Below are 17760 nucleotides of genomic sequence, written 5' to 3'. Positions count from 1 at the left end.
AATCTCCATACTTAATTATTGTTTTCTGTTTTATTGCACTATACTTCTGACACGTCGTTAAATAGAAGCAATGAGATTAGGCAACCATGTCTCATTCCTGATTTAAAGGAAGTGCTTCCAATAATTACATGTTAAGTATGTTTGCTAAAGGACTTTTTTTATTGTCATAAAATAGAAAGAATATAAAATTTACCATTGAACCATTTTGAAGGGTATAATTCAGGAGCGTTAAGTATATTCACAGTGTTGTGCAGCCATCACTATTAATTCCATAATTGCTGTACAATTTATGAGGCTAAAGAAAATGTTGTAAGAGTTTTTGTTGCCGTTGTTATTGTTGAAATCTAAATGGATGTTGAATTTCATAAGAAAGTTCTACATCCATTACAAAAAAATTTCCTTAATTTGTTAACATGTTAAGTTACATTAATATTTTTAAAATTTTAAATCATGAAATATATATAGACATATAAAATACTTCTAAGTTTTCTTGGTTACTCTTGACTCTACTCTTGCATACTAATTTTGGAATTAGCTATTAATTTCTATGAATTCTGACAGGGTTTTGATATGTATAATATATGTATTATATATACATATCATATGTATGTATTTGTATATTTCATGATATCTATAATCATGTATATGTCATGGTTTTATTTTCATGAAATAAATATATAATGCATATGTGTATGTATTATACATAATATATGTAGTATATATTACATATGTATAGTATGTATATATTATATACTTTGTATGTAGTATATATTATATATTAATAGTATATAGAATGTGTAATGTGAAAATATACTTGCTTTTTCAGGATGGACCTTCATTGTCATAAACAGGCCAGGCGCAGTGGCTCACGCCTGTAATCTCAGCACTTTGGGAGGCCAAGGCGGGTGTATCACCTGAGGTCGGGAGTTGGAGACCAGACTGGCCAACATGGTGAAACCCCGCCTCTACTAAAAAATACAAAAATTAGCCAGGCGTGGTGGCGGGCACCTGTAATCCCAGCTACTTGGGAGGTTGAGGCAAGAGAATTGCTTGAACTCGGGAGGTGAGGGTTGCAGCAAGCCATTATCTTGGCACTGCACTCCAGCCTGGCAACAGAGCTAGACTCCGTCTCAGAAAAAAAAAAAAAAGTAATAATATTTTACACATATTGCTGAATTCAATTTACTTATACCGTGAACTTTTTGTTTTTATGCTCAAAAAGGAGAGTGGCAATACTTTTTCTTCCTATTAAGGTGATTTTATTGCCACAAAATTACTTACAGTTTCCCTCTTTCTGTAATATCTGTAGCATTTTATGTAAGATGGAATCCAGTATCTGTTTCTTGAAGATTCGGTAAAACTTATAAAACTATTAGTGACTGGTGGGATTTGTATGTGTGTGTTTTTTCATGTGTGTATAAATTTACAACTATGAAATTAGTTTCTTTTGTGGTTACATATTTCTGGATTTTCTTTCTCCTTTTGAAATGGTTTTGGTGATTATATTTCTTAGAAAACTGCCTATTTCACCTCATTTTTCAAGGTTATTGCAGGCATTGTTGATAGTGTTTTCTTTTGATTAAAAATGTTACTATATTTGTGATTTTGCCCCCTTTTAAAGCTTGTAATTGATCCTCCCTCTTGCTCTCTTTCCTCTTGCCTCCTTCCCTCTCTCTCTCCCTTTTCATACTGCTAGGGATATGTTTGTTTTATCTTTCTTCTATGATTCTTGAGTTTGCATTGTTTTTTATTTTCTAATATTTTGTATTTGATGCTTAGCTTTTCAGGTTTATTTTATATGCATATAGATATACCTATAAGCATATATATGTCTAGGTATACATTTCTCTCTACATTCCAGAGCATCTCTAAATTTAATATATATATAAGGCCTTCATTCTTATTCATCTCTAACAAGTTTCTAGTTTTTACCATTTTTTGTTCTGTCAATGCTTAAATCATGTTTTAAAATGTCTGAATATGTGGGATTTGAGGCCATCCTTTTTATTATTGAAGTCTAATTAAATGGCCTTGTGGTCTGTATAACACATCTATTTTAGTATTTGTGGAAACTTGCTTTGTATTTCCAGTCCTTGTCCACATGTTTTTGAAAGCAAGTTACATTATCTAATAGCTGGGCACAGGGATCAATGTGTGTCCTTTGGACAAAGTATACAAATTGTGTTTCAAACCTACCTTTATTTTCAGTCTATTTTAGATGTCAGTTAATCTCTCACCAGGCTTATGGACGTTTTTGTGCCATTCAATTCATTTTGCTTTCTATATTTTGAAGTTATGTTACCATGGACATCCCTGTTCATGATTATTATAGCTGCCTAAGAAATCATTCCTGTTGTCACTATGTAATAATCCTCTTTATACATGAAAGTGCTTTATGTCTTAATGTCTATTTGTTTTGTTAATACCAGAGGTACATTAGCTCTATTTTGGTAATATTTGCTGGCCATATTTTCCCCTTTCCCTCCATTTTCAACCCTTTTTCGTTATTTTGCACTAGGATTTTGTTTTATAAACAGAATGTAGCTGGATTTGAAGTTTTTCTGTTTTTTTTTTTGTTTTTTTTTTTTTTTTTTTTGAGACGGAGTCTCGCTCTGTCGCCCAGGCTGAAGTGCAGTGGCGCAATCTCGGCTCACTGCAAGCTCCGCCTCCCGGGTTCACGCCATTCTCCTGCCTCAGCCTCCCGAGTAGCTGGGACTACAGGCGCCTGTATTTCTGTTATCTGATAGTTTAATCTTTAAAAATTTATGGTGCTTACCAATAAGTTTGGAATATTTCTACCATGATTTTATATGCTCTGTATTCCTCATGTTTTTTCTTTGTTCCTTTCTTCTTTCTTTCTTTCCTTCCTTTTTTTCCTTCTTTTCTCCCTTCCCTCCCTCCCTCCCTTCCTCCTTCCTTCCCTCTCTCCCTCCCTTCCTCCTTCCTTCCCTCCTTCCTTCCTCTCTCTCTTTCTCTCTCTCTCTTTTCTTCCTTTCTTTCCCTTCAGTTGGATTGATTGGGTTTTCTCCTTTTTTTTTGGTATTCTATGTAAAGTACACACTATTCCTTTAGTAGTTACTCTTTGCCTTTTTAACATGTTTCCATTGGTGAGGCTCTCCTCCCTCCTCCAGAGCAAACAAAAGCTTAGATTTTGTTAAGTTGAATTACCTCCCATCTCTTTCATATAATATTTTCTAACCTTCTAGTTCTACTGTTTTTAACCCATGAAATAATTATTACTGTTGTTGCTGCCTATAGTAAATAACATGTTTACCTGCATTTTTATATGTTTATAGTCACTTTGATTTAAAAAAAAAAAACATTGCTTTTTGTTTTACAGTGCTTTAGAAGTTTTTCCAAGAATGATCTGTGATAAATTATCTCATTCTTTGTCTAAAATCCCTAATTTAGTATGTACTCAACAGTGATGATTTATCTCCATAGCATCAAAATTAAAATATTTTGAAGGTATTCCATTGTCTTCTCACTTTTATCCTTGTACCTTTGTAGGTAGTCTGAACTCTCCCCCTTCTCTGATGGCTTTTACAGTGTTCAGTCTCTCTCGAATGTTCTGAGGTTTCACTGATGTGATTCCAGATATAAATTCATTTCTATTTTTTATGTGCTTTATCCTGGATAATTTCTTTAAACTTATATTCCAGTTCACTAATTTCCTTTTGATCCTGTCTGGTCTGCTGCTGAAACAATATATTGAGCTTTTTATTTCTAGATGTTTCGTTTGCTTCTCTTAAAACTATATGTTTCTTTTATACAGTCTTAGTCTTAGGTTCTCTGTACCAAATTATAAAAAACCTTTTAAGATTGTTCTAATAGTTTAAATTTTAGGAGTATCAATCCTCATTTTTCTTCTTTCTGCGTTTTTCCATGTTAGATTATTGGCTCATGTATTTGTCATTTTTAACTGTGAATTGATTTTTACTATTAAATATTATTTATCTGGGAACAGAATAGAATTTGAATTTCTCTTCACTATATATTTGCATTTTGGCTTCTATCATGTATCCTATTAGTAACGACGGCCTGGGAATAATTGTTATGTAAGTTTTTTGTATTTAGGAATTTGTGTACCATATAATTAGAGTACATATTTTTCCTAAGCAGCATGTAGTTTAGACTTGAAGTTTGATTTCTCATGGGCAATATTGGTTTTCCTATTCAGAGCCTCAGAGAGTGCCAGATTATCCATTTTTTTCACTTAGCAGTAAATTTGCAAGTTAGCTTTTAGTGTCTTCTCTCGTAAGATCTTTTGTATTTAAACATGTTTGTTTTGTTGTACTATTTCATCTAGTGTGTCTGAGTGTTTAGAGCAAGATGGCTTTCACATTTGCCCAGTCTACCATGTTATAGTTTATTCTTCTGACTGGGGACATTCTAGATCCACCACAAGAAAGTACTGAAGTGTATGGTTCAGTGCAGGAGCCTTGGAAGCAATGGGTTCAGAATGTGAGTTTTGGCTTCACTGATGATTAACTCTGTGACCTTGGACGAAAACCTTAACTCCTTGAAGTTCTGCTTATTCCTGGGTGATTTGGGGGGATTAGAATAGTAAGCATATCATGGCTTGTTATAGGAGTTAAAGTGAGAAAATGTATGTTGTGAATTTAGCATAATGCCTGAATCAGATTAAGTACTCAGTAAACAGTGACATGTAACATGTGTGTAAGGCTATGGTCTGAATGTTGGTGACCCCCAAAATCTACATGTTGGAACCTAATCCCCAATGTGATAGTATTAAGAAGTGAGGCCTTTAGGAGATGATTAGATCATGAGGTCTCTGCCCTTATGAATGGTATTAGTGCCCTTATAAAATAAGTTTGAGGGGGTCTGTTTGACCTTCCATCATGTAAAGACACAGCTAAAAAGATGTTATCATTGAGTCAGAAAACAAGCCCTCACTAAACACTAAGTCTGCTGGTGTCTTGATCTTGGGATTCCCAGCCTCCAAAACCATTAGCAATAAATTTCTGTTGTTTATAAATTACCTACTCTGAGGTATTTTGTTATAGCAGCCTGAATAGGTGGAAACACATAACACCAAATATATAAAAAAGTTTTTAACACCTGTAAACCATTCTGCTAAAATGTGAATATTTCTTTCAACTGTCTAATGTTATTTCACTATCGTAGAATTCTCTGTATAAAAAGGTATAACATATATGTCTCAGATGTGATCACAGGCCATGTGTGATGGAAGGGTTGTTGACAATTCATGACTGTATGGTTTTGTGAGATAGACGCCGCTGGTTTTATAATGATTGAGAACCTTTTTGACCAAATGGATACTATACCCTCAGTCATCATAACTACAAACTCTATGAGGTGGCCAGTATCCCTTAGTGAATCATGAGCACAATCATATTTAGTAGAGCAAGTTAGGGTTCTTATTTCTATTCTAAGTGAGAAAACCAATAGAACTAAGATAGGACATTGCTAGAGCCAGCAGTATTTTTCCTTATTAGAAATCATAATTAGAAAATAAAGAAATAAATGCTGCTGGATTAACGAAAGTGACCAAAGATTTCAAACTAAAGAAATGACTACCTTTCATTCAGTAGGAATAGGAGGTCATTGCATTCCTGCTGTGATCTAGAAACTGTGCTGGTGCTTTGGGGAATGCCAAGATGGATAAGATACAAAAGTGAAGGCTGGGTGCAGTGGCTCATGTCTGTAATCCCAGCACTTTGTGAGGCTGAGGCGAGCGTATCACTTGAGGTCAGGAGTTCGAGACCAGCCTGGCCAATATGGTGAAACTCTGTCTCTACTAACAATACAAAAATTAGCCAGGCAGGGTGGTGCACACCTGTAATCCCGACTACTCGGGAGCTGAGGCACAAGAATTGCTTGAACACAGGAGGCGGAGGTTGCAGTGAGCTCAGATTGCACCATTGCACTCCAGTCTGGGTGACAGAATGAGACTCTATCTCAAAAAAAAAAAAAGTTGAAGTTGAAGAGATTTATATCAGTCACGGCTAGTTTGTTTCAACTCTCTAATAACACGCTGAGTTGAAGACTCACAGGAGATTGGGTAGTAAATGGAGTAAGGCCTTACACAGTGTGCGAGCAGCAGTGTAAAAACACTGTAGGCATTGGAGGATTTTCCTTTCCAAGCTTTATTTCAAGACCACCACCTGGCAGCTCAGTCACATACTGCAGAAGCATAACGATAAAGCCCCAGGAGTCTGGGTGGGGAGAGAAATGAGGACTTGGGGTTTTTCTTTTTTTCCTTTTTTTTTTTTTTTAGTAAACATTTGATTGAAGCATAACACCTACAGAAAAGTGTCCAAACTGTAAGTTTGCAGCTTGATTAATTTGCATAAAGTGAGTATTCCTGTATAACCAGCACCCTGGTTAGGAAGTGAAATAACATTACAAGCTCCTCAGAAGCACTGACCCCCACATCTGCCCTCCTGTAAGGGTAACCTCACTGACCACAGGATAACCACTCTCTTGATTTCTAACATCATGGATTGGTTTTGCCTGTTTCTTATATTGCTAACTTGTGAGATGGCAATTTGGTAGATAAGATATGAGGGCTGATTTATTAATGATCTTGAAGGAGGTCTCTAAGGAATTCACTCAGAAAACAAAATAGGGTCATAGGAAGAAAATGTAAAGATAGCTCAGGACTTCAGTAAACATTTCTTGATCATCTGGTTGCATCCCAGACACTGGGCTGCACTTTGAGGAGGCAGTGGTGAATGAGACACACAAAATTCTTGCCCTCATGGAGGTTGCAGATGAGTAACCAGGCAATGCCAATACTCCATGGTTAGTGCCATGATTAGAGAGTAAATGTTACATGGGGTCACAGAAGGAAGGCTTAGGTGGTCAAGAAAAGCTCCCTGGAAGAAATAGCACCTAACACAATGCCACCAGGGTGAGGAGGAGTTGAGTACGCACACCCAGGCAGAGAGGGGAGCATTGTGGAGATGAGAGAACTTGTGGTTTGGTCAACACATTGTTAGACGTTCCAGGAAGCTGAATAGAGAATTGTGGGTGAGGACAGATGACAGAGGGGACAAGGGCTGATCAAGGCCTAAGACTTGTTGCCCTTTTGATCCTGTCGAAGAGAACTAGCCCTTTGAAGGACTTCAAATGCTAACTACCCTGACACCAGTATGGAACCACCGAAAGGTTTCAAGGAAAAGAGTAAAAATGATCAGATTCCAGATGATGGGAAAAATGACATGGTGGCCTCTTGAAACAGAAACTCCTCATTCAGACAGCCATTTGCTACCCCTTTGTCCCTTCCCTCTCACCGCTAAGCACGCACACGTGCACACACACACGCACAGACTGGTCCTAACAAAGCAAACAACTCACTTGTTTCTCTTCCTCCTCCTCTTCTTTTTAGAGATTAGAAATTGGCAGATCACTGGGGTAGCTAGTTGAATGAGAAATCAATTCAAAACTACTTTTTTTCCTAATCCAAAAATCTTTGTGAAGCTTTATTATAAAATTATGATTTAATGTTTATACAATATAAAAAAGGAGCCATAACCAGTTTTGTTGAGTGCTTTTGAAAAGTGGAACCTTTTATTCTTGTCTTTTGCATATTCTTTTCTCTTTATCCCTCCTTGCTCCATTTTATGAAATACAGTTTATTAGAAGATATAGTTGAGTATTTATCAAAGTATTTAGGAAGCTATTGTTTGGCATTTTCTTTGAGCTTTGTATTCTCAGAATGCAGTCTATTAAGGAGGAAAATAATGTTATTTGATTTTTGTTGTCTTCCTCTTCTTGATGACCCATAGATGTACAATAGCCAGCATGATTGATGGTATGCAGAAAGCTGAATCTGTACCTCTGCTTTATATCTAATTTGCAAAGAAATTTATCAACCTTTCCCTGGAAGGAATGAAATTTTTCAGGTCTAGTTCTCTAAGACAATTACTAATTTTTGACCAACTTTGTAGGTAACTTCAGGTCAGGGGCAATGACTTTCAAAAATAACACAATTCTGTAGCGTTTGGCCAGGAGTGCGCTGGAAATTGAGTTTGGTGAAAATTATAGTATTTCAGAAATTACGCAGTAAGATCTTTTTCATAGGAAAACATCTCGCCTTCCGCAATGGAACATACAGAACCATGTCCATTACAAACTAGTCTCAAGGCAGCGATTACTTTCCTCCACAAGCAATGGCAAACCATAGAGCAACAATCCCAAAGAACTGAGCACTTCCCACGGGAACAGGCCTCAGCTGCAGTTTGCTTTTGGACTGTCATTAACAATCTGCCCATCTCTTAGAAGAGATCCACTGATCCTGGTATCTAAACATTGTGCTAGAACTAAGTAAATCACGTCAGGTGGTTCTACCCATATAGCAGAAGTCTTTTCGGTCTTCAGAAATCTTTGAAGAGCAAAGTTGAGCTGCGTCCTACTCCATTTCTGTGTCCTGTTTCCAGAATCATTAGATGGTTTCGTATGGAAAATACATCAAGAGGTGACTCAGTTGCTCTAAATAGAAACCTTCAAATTGGCAACTCCACAAGTGGACATTTATGTGTCTATAGCATAGACAGACCTATTACAACATAGAGGGACAGTATGTAGTGTTTTTAAAGGGATTTTCAAAAATATAGGGTTTATTAAGAATGCAGGAGCCTAAAAGAAAATAAGAATTTACATAAGAATGTCATTAGGGTTGGTGGTTTGGCCGCTCTAACCAATAATTTTTGTCATCCAATACCCCACTGATTATTAAATTAATCTGTTATTCAAACAGCAATCGAAAACAACTCAGCCCATATTTTCTGGGCATTTGTGACTGTCAACAAGTTGGACAAAATTGGAATCTAGAAAGGATGTAATGTTTTACTATTTTCCAGTATGTTTCTTTCCTTCTTGATTACCCAGCCCCCTTTGCCAAGAAAGAGATTCACAAAGATTTGCTTAGAATCAATTGCAAAATAAATAGTTAGAACCGGTTAAGAAAAATAATTAACCAAAAAGAAAACTTTAAACACATGTAACATTTTCATTTCAACATTTCAATGTTGGCAAAATATTAATTTCTAAGGTAAATTAGATTTTTGTTTTTGTTTTTTAGTGTGTGCTTTTTTTGTTAGTATCACTCATCACTTCTCATAAAAATTATATTGCCATCAGTTTCGCTTTGAGATCTGTACACAAGCTTTGCTCATCTTCCTGGAAACCCCAAAAGCTGTGGCTACAGTTTTCTTCTCTCATCGCTTCTCCCCACGCACCTTTCATTTATCCGCTAAGCTGAAAGAAAGTAATTGGTCTCGAAGCTGTGTTGACATGTTTCGTGGGCTACAGTTCAGAAAACCATAGTTCAGGGATTCCATTTTCCAACGAATGACTCCAATTTCCTGTTGAGGTCTCAAGCTGGGTGGGCAATTTACCACAAGTCTTTAGACTGTTCTCAGTGAGTGCCCTGCAGGTGTTTCTACCAAGTGAGGCTTCTGGAAATGACCTGTATAATGGATCCATTGCACAATAGGGACACAGCGTTTTCCTTGAGTAAAGGCTAAGAAGGTGGCCTCTGGGACTGAACTATGGTCTGGGCTACCACACTTACTAGTGCAAAGATCTTAACACATTATTTAAATGCCCTGACCCTCAGTTTGCTCATCTCCAAGAGGGGTGTAAGCATAGTCCATGCCTCTTAGGATCTATGTGTGGGTTTAAAAGAAGATGTATTACTTTCATACTTAGCACAGTCCACAAACCCATCTGTGTTGATAGGGATGCAGGAAAACCACAGGACTCCTTACTCAAGATTTCTCAGCCTTGAAGGTAAAACTAATAGTTTCAGTCAGGAAAAGTAGATGGTGAGGTTTTTTTTGCTCTGATGAGACTGTCCTAGATAAAACAGCTCTTGGATTTTTCTGGGTCCACTTCCTGGGTCCACTTGAGCTCTTGGTTGAAAAGAAATTTGGAATTCTGGATCTGGGAATACACACACTCAACAGTGACCAGATCCTTCATTACACAAATTAGATACAGACTTTGCCAGTGGGAGTACATTAGTGTCATGAATAATATAATTTGTAGGCGTTAAAATGTAAGTTTTTTAAGCACTTAACTTGCAAGCATATGCTAATTTGTTGAAATATTTTTGTATCTCCTGCTCTATAGATTCTTGCCAAACTACCATTCTCCCATCTTGTTTAAAACATGTGAATCAATATGATTCATTTTCCCATGAAAACTTTCCACTCTACAGTGAGAGTAGCGCCAATGGTCATATTCTTCCCTTTGGAGGTTGAGGGCTCTGCATCTTATTTTTGCGAAGTTTCCCTTGTGTCTTTACTTCTTTATATCTTGCCACGTTGGGTGGTAATGCACAAAACTGTGAATTACCCAAGTCAAAATAGTTCCTATATCAATTCTACACAGTCACGCCCAAGCAGCAGTAGAGGAAAACCAGCGCATCCTCCCTGTATTTTCTTGCCTCCTTTTCTGCATCTCAGAAACATGGTAGAAGTAACTTCTGCATCCTAAAAACAATTTCTTTCCAGCATTAAAAATTTAAAACATGACTATCACATTCAAAAGTTTTTCAATGATTTGTCATATAATGTTGAGGCTGTGCTAATCACTCTCTAATACAAGTCTGCCTTCTTTTTATATTATGGGTATGGGGCTAGGTTTGAATAATTCAATGCTAGCTCTTACAATGAATATCCCAATGAGTGCTATATGTTTATGGTTGCTAAAATCATCTTGGCTTTAAATTTAAAAAGGGGAGGAAGAGGTAAATGCTTATCCTGGGCACTTTATTTTGAATTGTTGAAATAGTGCCATAAGATGAAAGTGGGGTCCAAAGGTACTATAATAATTGGGATTAAAACCTCTGGTCAGTTTTTCTACCTATCCTTCCAAATCTCAGTTCAGTGAAGCATTTTACTGGGGACAGGGTTTCCCTGATTTATTTTCTCAGATGCTCAGAGGAAAACGTGCCCTATTTCCAGACTCAAGGATGATTACAACTTTGAGGATCCAGATAGAATGGATGTTGTTGTGTAGGTGTTGCTATCTTTACTTGCTCTTTGATAAGCAGTGTTTGGAGGGTTTTAGTACAGGAAATGTTATAAATTACTGTTTTCCCTCCTGAGTCCATGATATAAAATGAGAGGGGCGCATGTCTATAATGACTAGGCAGGTTTCTACCTGACATGAATTAGTCTCACAAACAATTTCTCATTTGTACATTTCTTAATGTGTGGGGAAGAGGGGTGGGAGCACATGGAAGTTTGGCTGGGCTCACAACACAGTGAGGCTTTCCTCTTCCATGCCGGAGGGTAGGAGACCAGCAGAGCCAAGGAATATTTTTAGAATGTTTATTTGCATGGGGAGTAGAGGCGTGCAGAGCTGTATCCACACTATTGACGTTTGCAAGTTGCATTTCTGCGGTGCATTGTCTCCATCCTGGTGGTTGTTTGTGCTGTGACTCCCTCCATCCCTACCTCAAAGAGCAGTCTGTGTTCCCCCCTTGCTCTGCCCAGTACTGCACCTGAAGTGGCTTAGCAAGTTGCCAAAACCCTATAGATGTGTGTTTATTAACTCTCCAGCTTGCCCTCCATTTGTTTAGCTTGGAAAGAGTTTATATATTCCTATGGGTATTAAAAACCCATCTGATGTATTAAAGGAGCTCAAAGGATCAAAGCAGAAATGCTGTCTGAAATGCAGCATGTTGAATATAGATACGAAGTTTCTAGACACAAACCACTTTTTCAAGGGACATCCTGTATACTCAAAAAGAAAATTCATTTTTTAATGATCAACTCTTCTTTGGGACTTGAATTTTTTCTTTCTCTTTAGTGACCGCCCACCTTTTGGAGCATCTCTCATGATTTTGACAAGAAGACCACTTGGCACCCCAGGGTGGAGACAGTCATTAATTTCAGTATGTTGTTCATGCCTTGGAAGATGTAGCCCAAGAAGCTTAACTGGCTAATGATGAAGCTTCTTAGTGCATCTGAAAGAAGATGGGTGGAGAGAGTACAAGATGAGGATCAGAATCACCTATGATCCAGAATAATTAGAGGTGTAGATGATCAAAGTCAGTAGGATGTGGGAGAAATTATCAGGATAAAATCATTATATCAGATGTATCTGAAAACATTGCTGTACCGACTTTTAGAAAACAAATTGTATATTTCATGGGTGATTCCATTTCTATTGAAGTAGGTTGCCCTGCAATCTTGGATTATTTCAGTAGATCTAAGCCTATATGAGAATTCATGTGTAATTACTGTTTATCGAATGCCTACTTTTCACAAAGAGTTTTGTGTTCATTTCCACATTTATTGTTTTTTCCATTTTTTCCACTTCATCTTCCTTTCACCAAGAAGGAACTTGAGGCTCAGAGGAGTAAACTCTCCTGACCAATATAACAGAGCCAATACATGCTGGAGTTGAATTAAGTCTGGATCTGCCCGACTGAAAGCTGACAGAGAATTCCTGTTGGCATCCACATGAATGCCCCTCTGTCATGATACTAGTCATCTGTGTAGCCACATCTCAGATTGAGTTCATCTCAAAATCAGGGATTGCTTTGGAAACTGAAAATTCTCTGATCCACTTGATCTAAGGGAAGAAGTCTACAAGCATCCAGTTTGACAGGAGCCACACACTTCTCAATGCCAGTTTCATGCAAATCTCCATTAGGTGTACCCGGGATTCTCTCACAACACTTTTCACATTACTATTTAATCATCTCTTTCTTAGTCTTCCTCCCCCATCAAACCAAATGAGGTACGTTGAAATAGTAGCAAAAAATACTGGCTTTGGCATCATGAAGACCTGGGTTTCAGATCTCAGTGCCATCACTTCCTAATTGGGCAACCTTTGTCAGCAAATCATTTCCCCTGTTAGTTGCCATCTGCGCCTCTGTAAAATGAAGATGTTAATAGCACCTACAGGGGATTGGCTTGATGTAAATATTACAAGGTATTATAGAAAAACCACTGCCTGGCATTTAATTGGCGCTCAATAGCTGGGAGGTCTTATATTTAATTCATTGTAGACAGGAACATGTCATGTTAATTCCTGTATTCCTAGCACTTAACATAGGACCTTGTGTATAAAGTAGTGCTGGGAAAGCTGTTGATTGAGACAAGGTTTCCCAAGAGAATAACCTTGTAAAGTGTGATGGGGGGTAAGCGGGGGAGGTAGGGCAGGGGTTGTGTGTAATTCTAGTAGCTGAGACACCTGTTATATTGTGTGATATTTTAAAACAAGTATCTGTTTTGAAAACAACTATAAGCTCAGATTCCCAAGAGCTGAAAGGCAACTTTGTGATTTTCCTTAGGAAAAGAGAAGGTGGTCCAGAGAAGGGAGGGGGCTTGCCTGGGGTCCTACAGGGAGGAAGCCCAGTAGATAGTCCTGATGCTTACAAATCTTTCTTCACATCATTGCATCTCCGTAGCTTATCATTTTGAAATAACTGTTAACTAACAAAATATGTAAATAAATATTTGTATGAAGTAGGATAAACATGGTAAGTAACTAATATAGTACATAGGATAGGCAATAAGAATTAAGTCTCTGCCACCCATAACCCCCTGAGTTCTCTCCTCTAGAGGAGCAACCATTGTTTCCAAGACCTGGTGTATGCCTCTCCTTACATAGATGGCTTATGCACATACAGGCGCTTAGGTATATTAAATGTTTTGCAACTAATTTTTTATAGGAATGATAACATTGTGTATATATTGTACCTTACCTTTTATTTCACTCGATTTTTCTGAAACTATCATGTCATTTATGTGTGTGTGTATATATATATCCTTGAAGTACCTGAAATGTGTATATATACCCTTAAAATATATATAATATATTTTTATATATTTAATATTATATAAAAAGTGTGTGTGTGTGTGTGTGTGTGTGTATATATATATATATTTAAGGTTGTATGAGGTTTCATTTTGGGGGATGTTTTCATTTAATCCAGCTTGGACTTTATGTTGTTCCAAAGCATTGGCCACTTAACTCTAAACAGAAGGGAATATCTTTGTATAAGATGCAATTTATCTATACACTAAATTACTAGAAGAATTGCTGAGTCAAAGGGTATGCATGTTTATAATTTTGATAGATCCTTGGGGAAAAAATGCACTCTGGAGATGTGAAACCAAATTGTTCTTCTACCGATTTATGAGAATATTAGTTATACTCATACCAACGTGGTGTGTTATGAAATGTTTTGCTTTTTTCCAGTCTGATAGATGAAAGATGGAATGTCATTGTTGTCTTCACTCTTCTTTTTATGACCAGATTTGAACACATGCCATATGTTTTAAGATTATTTATATTTCCATTTCTGTCTACTCTCTGATTATGTCCTTACCTCTCTTTGTCCCTTAAGTTGTTAAGTCTTATGTTGTTAGTCTTTTCTTTTAAGGTGCTAGACTTTTCTGTTGGGTTTATATAGTAAGAAAATTAACCATTTTTCCTATATATTGCATTAAAAACATAGCTCATCATAATTATTTTCCAAATACAAAAGTAGTACTGGATTATGGTAGTGTTAGAGAATTATCTGTAGTCTCATCATTCAGCAGTAAAACTACTGATAAAATTTTGGTGTACTTGCTTCCATGCATGTTTTCTGGGATTTTTTTCAGAAATAGAACAATATTGTAAATACTATTTTATAACAAGCCTTTCTAAACTTGAAATATCATAAGCATATTTCATTGCCTCTAAATATTTCTGCAACATAATTTCTTTAAAAAATAACCACACAGTATGTGGATTTACTAGTTTCTTTAACCAACACCACTTAGGCTCTTAATATTTGGCAGTATAAGCAATGCCATCATAGATGAATGTCTTTACTCTGAAAACTCTGTATATTTATGTAGTGACTCCTTCAAGTATCAATTCCGAGAAGTAAAATAGTTTGGAACCATTCTTTATTAAGATAAATCTCCATCAGAGTTAGTTACAAAGTACAGACATGAATGTCATTTTTTTAAAAATTTCTTTCTCTGTTGCCTATATGGGGACATAAGATATAACTTCTATAAAGAACAGGTATTAGGTGGAGATTATTTCCAGAACCCTTCTCCAGGAAGATGTAGTGCCAACTGAGAATGGCGCCTAAGAGGCCTCAGCTTTTATTTCTCATATTAAGGTGCTAGGAGAAGCCTGTTTGTAATTTAAATTGTAAGAAAAACAGAAAATACAGTAGTGATAGACATGTTTATACATTTAATGCTTTTGTTAGTAATTATTTACAAACCTCCTGATACTATAAAAGAAAAGGTATTGACTTTTCTAGCAGGGTGCCGAGTTAATTATTTCAACTTAATAATGAGCAACATTGAAATGACATTACACAGGCCCGTGGAGGGAGTTGCAGAAAAACGAGCTTCAGAAATACGTTGTGAATGTGTGAGCATGGCTATAAGTACAACTAATCAGGAAAATTAAAGCAACATGAAAAATTGTTGAGATTAATGGACGCTGATTAAAACAGGATAAAGTGCTCAGGTTGTATAAAGTCACACAGTTCTCTGAGCAGGTCCATGTGTTCCAGAATGCGTATTTCAGTTCATAGTAAATCTCTCAAATGAATTATGCTAATACTATTGATTCTAACCATTTCCTGACTGGCCTGTTTATCTCTTTTTATGTCATTTCTCCATTATAAAGGATATGGGCTTCAAATGCATGCTTATCAAGCTCCGAAAATTGAATTGGTATTTAAGAAAGGAGGCAAAACAAATAATAGGCAATCTTGTTTGCTGTGTTTGGAAACTGAGCAGGGTAGGAAATAAAAAGAGTTGAATGGTCAGGGTATTTAGGTTAATTCTAAAAATGCTTTCAGGCTGTGGTTCTATATGTTATATGAAGTGAATTCAGACAGACTGTCTAGTAATTCATGAATGAGGATGGATATTAAAATGTGGTAGCCCCAGTGATGTAGATGATTCAAGAGAAAGGTCTTGAATACACGTTAACTTGAATTCTCCATGCCCCTTGCTGTGTAGATACAACATCACTTCCACCGGGTGTTGCCTGTACAGTGGTCTGATGTTGTATTAACAAGTAAAGTTCGACAGGGTAAAGGTAATGACTGTGCCAAGGGCACCTGTACCTGTGGGTGATTTCATTAAACCACTTGGCATAGACTATTAACCATAAAATGAAAACACCCTTGACCAGGTGCGGTGGCTCACGCCTGTAATCCCAGCACTTTGGGAGGCCAGGGTGGGTAGATCACTTGAGGTCAGGAGTTTGAGACCAGCCTGGCCAACATGGTGAAACTCTCTCTCTAATAAAAATATTAAAATTAGCTGGGCATGATGGCACGCACCTGTAATCCGAGCTACTTGGGAGGCTGAGGCAGGAGAATCACTTGAACCTGGGAGACGGAGGTTGCAGTGAGTTGAGATTGCACCAACCCACACACACAAAACCCTTGTGTTTTATTTTTATTTTTATTTATTTTATTTATTTTTTATTTTTATTTTTATTTTTCAGAGACGGAATCTTACTCTGTTGCCCAGGCTGAAGTGCAGTGGCACAATCTTGGCTCACTGCAACCTCCACCCCCTGGGTTCACACCATTCTCCTGCCTCAGCCTCCCGAGTAGCTGGGACTACAGGCACCTGCCACCACGGCCGGCTAATTTTTTTTTTTGTATTTTTGGTAGAGACAGGGTCTCATCGTGTTAGCCAGGATGGTCTCAATCTCCTGACCTCGTGATCTGCCCACCTTGGCCTCCCAAAGTCCTGGGATTACAGACGTGAGCCACCGCGTCCAGCCTATTTTTTATTTTTTTGATACGGAGTCTCACTCTGTCACCCAGGCTGGAGTCTAGTGGCACGATCTCGGCTCACTGCAACGTCTGCCTCCTGGGTTCAAGCAATTCTCCTGCTTCAGCCTCCCGAGTAGGTGGGATTACAGGTGTGTGCCACCAAGCCCAGCTAATTTTTGTATTTTTAGTAGAGACAGGGTTTCGCCATATTGGCCAGGCTGGTCTCGAACTCCTGACCTTGTGATCCACCCACCTTGGCCTCCCAAAGTGCTGGGATTACAGACATGAGCCACTGCGCCCGGCCATGTTTTATTTTTAACACAGTCACTATGAGCAAAGGAATTTGACTTTTCACTTTAGAAAATGACACTTTTTTTCATTTTTTTCTTTCAGAATATTTAGCGGTAGTTCCTAAACACATGACTAGGCTCCCCAGAATCATCTGGGGTGCCTATAGAAGTGTGTGATCCTGGGTCTCAGCCCGGACCACCTGATTCCCAGTGGCCAGGAGGAGAGTCTGGGAATCTGCACTTTGGCCAGGTTTCCCAGGTGATTCTGATGCATGGCCAGGCTGGGAAACCTCTGCAGGATCTCCTCGTGTATAACACAACAGGACATGACAGTAATTTCCTGGATTTCATTACCTAAAGCTAGACTCTCTCTCTTTTGCATAAACTAGGAAAAAGTGAACAAATAAGACAAAAGAAGAAGAAACTAAGGGTAAAGTTATACTAAAAGTTTCATTTTCTCCCCACCCTCTCCAGAGATCTAAAAGTTGTTTGAAGTGATGCACCACCATGGCGTGTTCTGGGCCACAATTAGGAGATGTGGTTAAAACACAACTGGCTGAAAGAAAGATGGCAAACCTACAGCTTAAAGTTGAATGTATGGAAAATGAGTGGCAGTTAAAACGGGATGAGTAATCATAATTGAGCTGGGAATCAGTGCTTCAGGAAAATCTCCACCAACTCCCTCAGACATCAGTGGCACTTTTGAGAGGA

The 17760-nt window shown here is 37.6% G+C and overlaps 1 protein-coding gene across 4 annotated transcripts in view; it reads left to right on the top strand.

Annotated features, from left to right (window-relative positions):
* The window catches only part of CACNA2D3 (calcium voltage-gated channel auxiliary subunit alpha2delta 3), a 948786-nt gene that overhangs the window by 899488 nt on the left and 31538 nt on the right, over window positions 1–17760 (top strand). The gene's annotated exons all lie outside the window — the stretch shown is intronic.

Source organism: Chlorocebus sabaeus, chromosome 22 (genome assembly GCF_047675955.1).
Source record: "Chlorocebus sabaeus isolate Y175 chromosome 22, mChlSab1.0.hap1, whole genome shotgun sequence".
Lineage (NCBI taxonomy): Eukaryota > Metazoa > Chordata > Mammalia > Primates > Cercopithecidae > Chlorocebus > Chlorocebus sabaeus.
The sequence above is the reverse complement of the archived record's forward strand: the minus strand, read 5'-3'. Positions and strand labels throughout refer to the sequence as shown.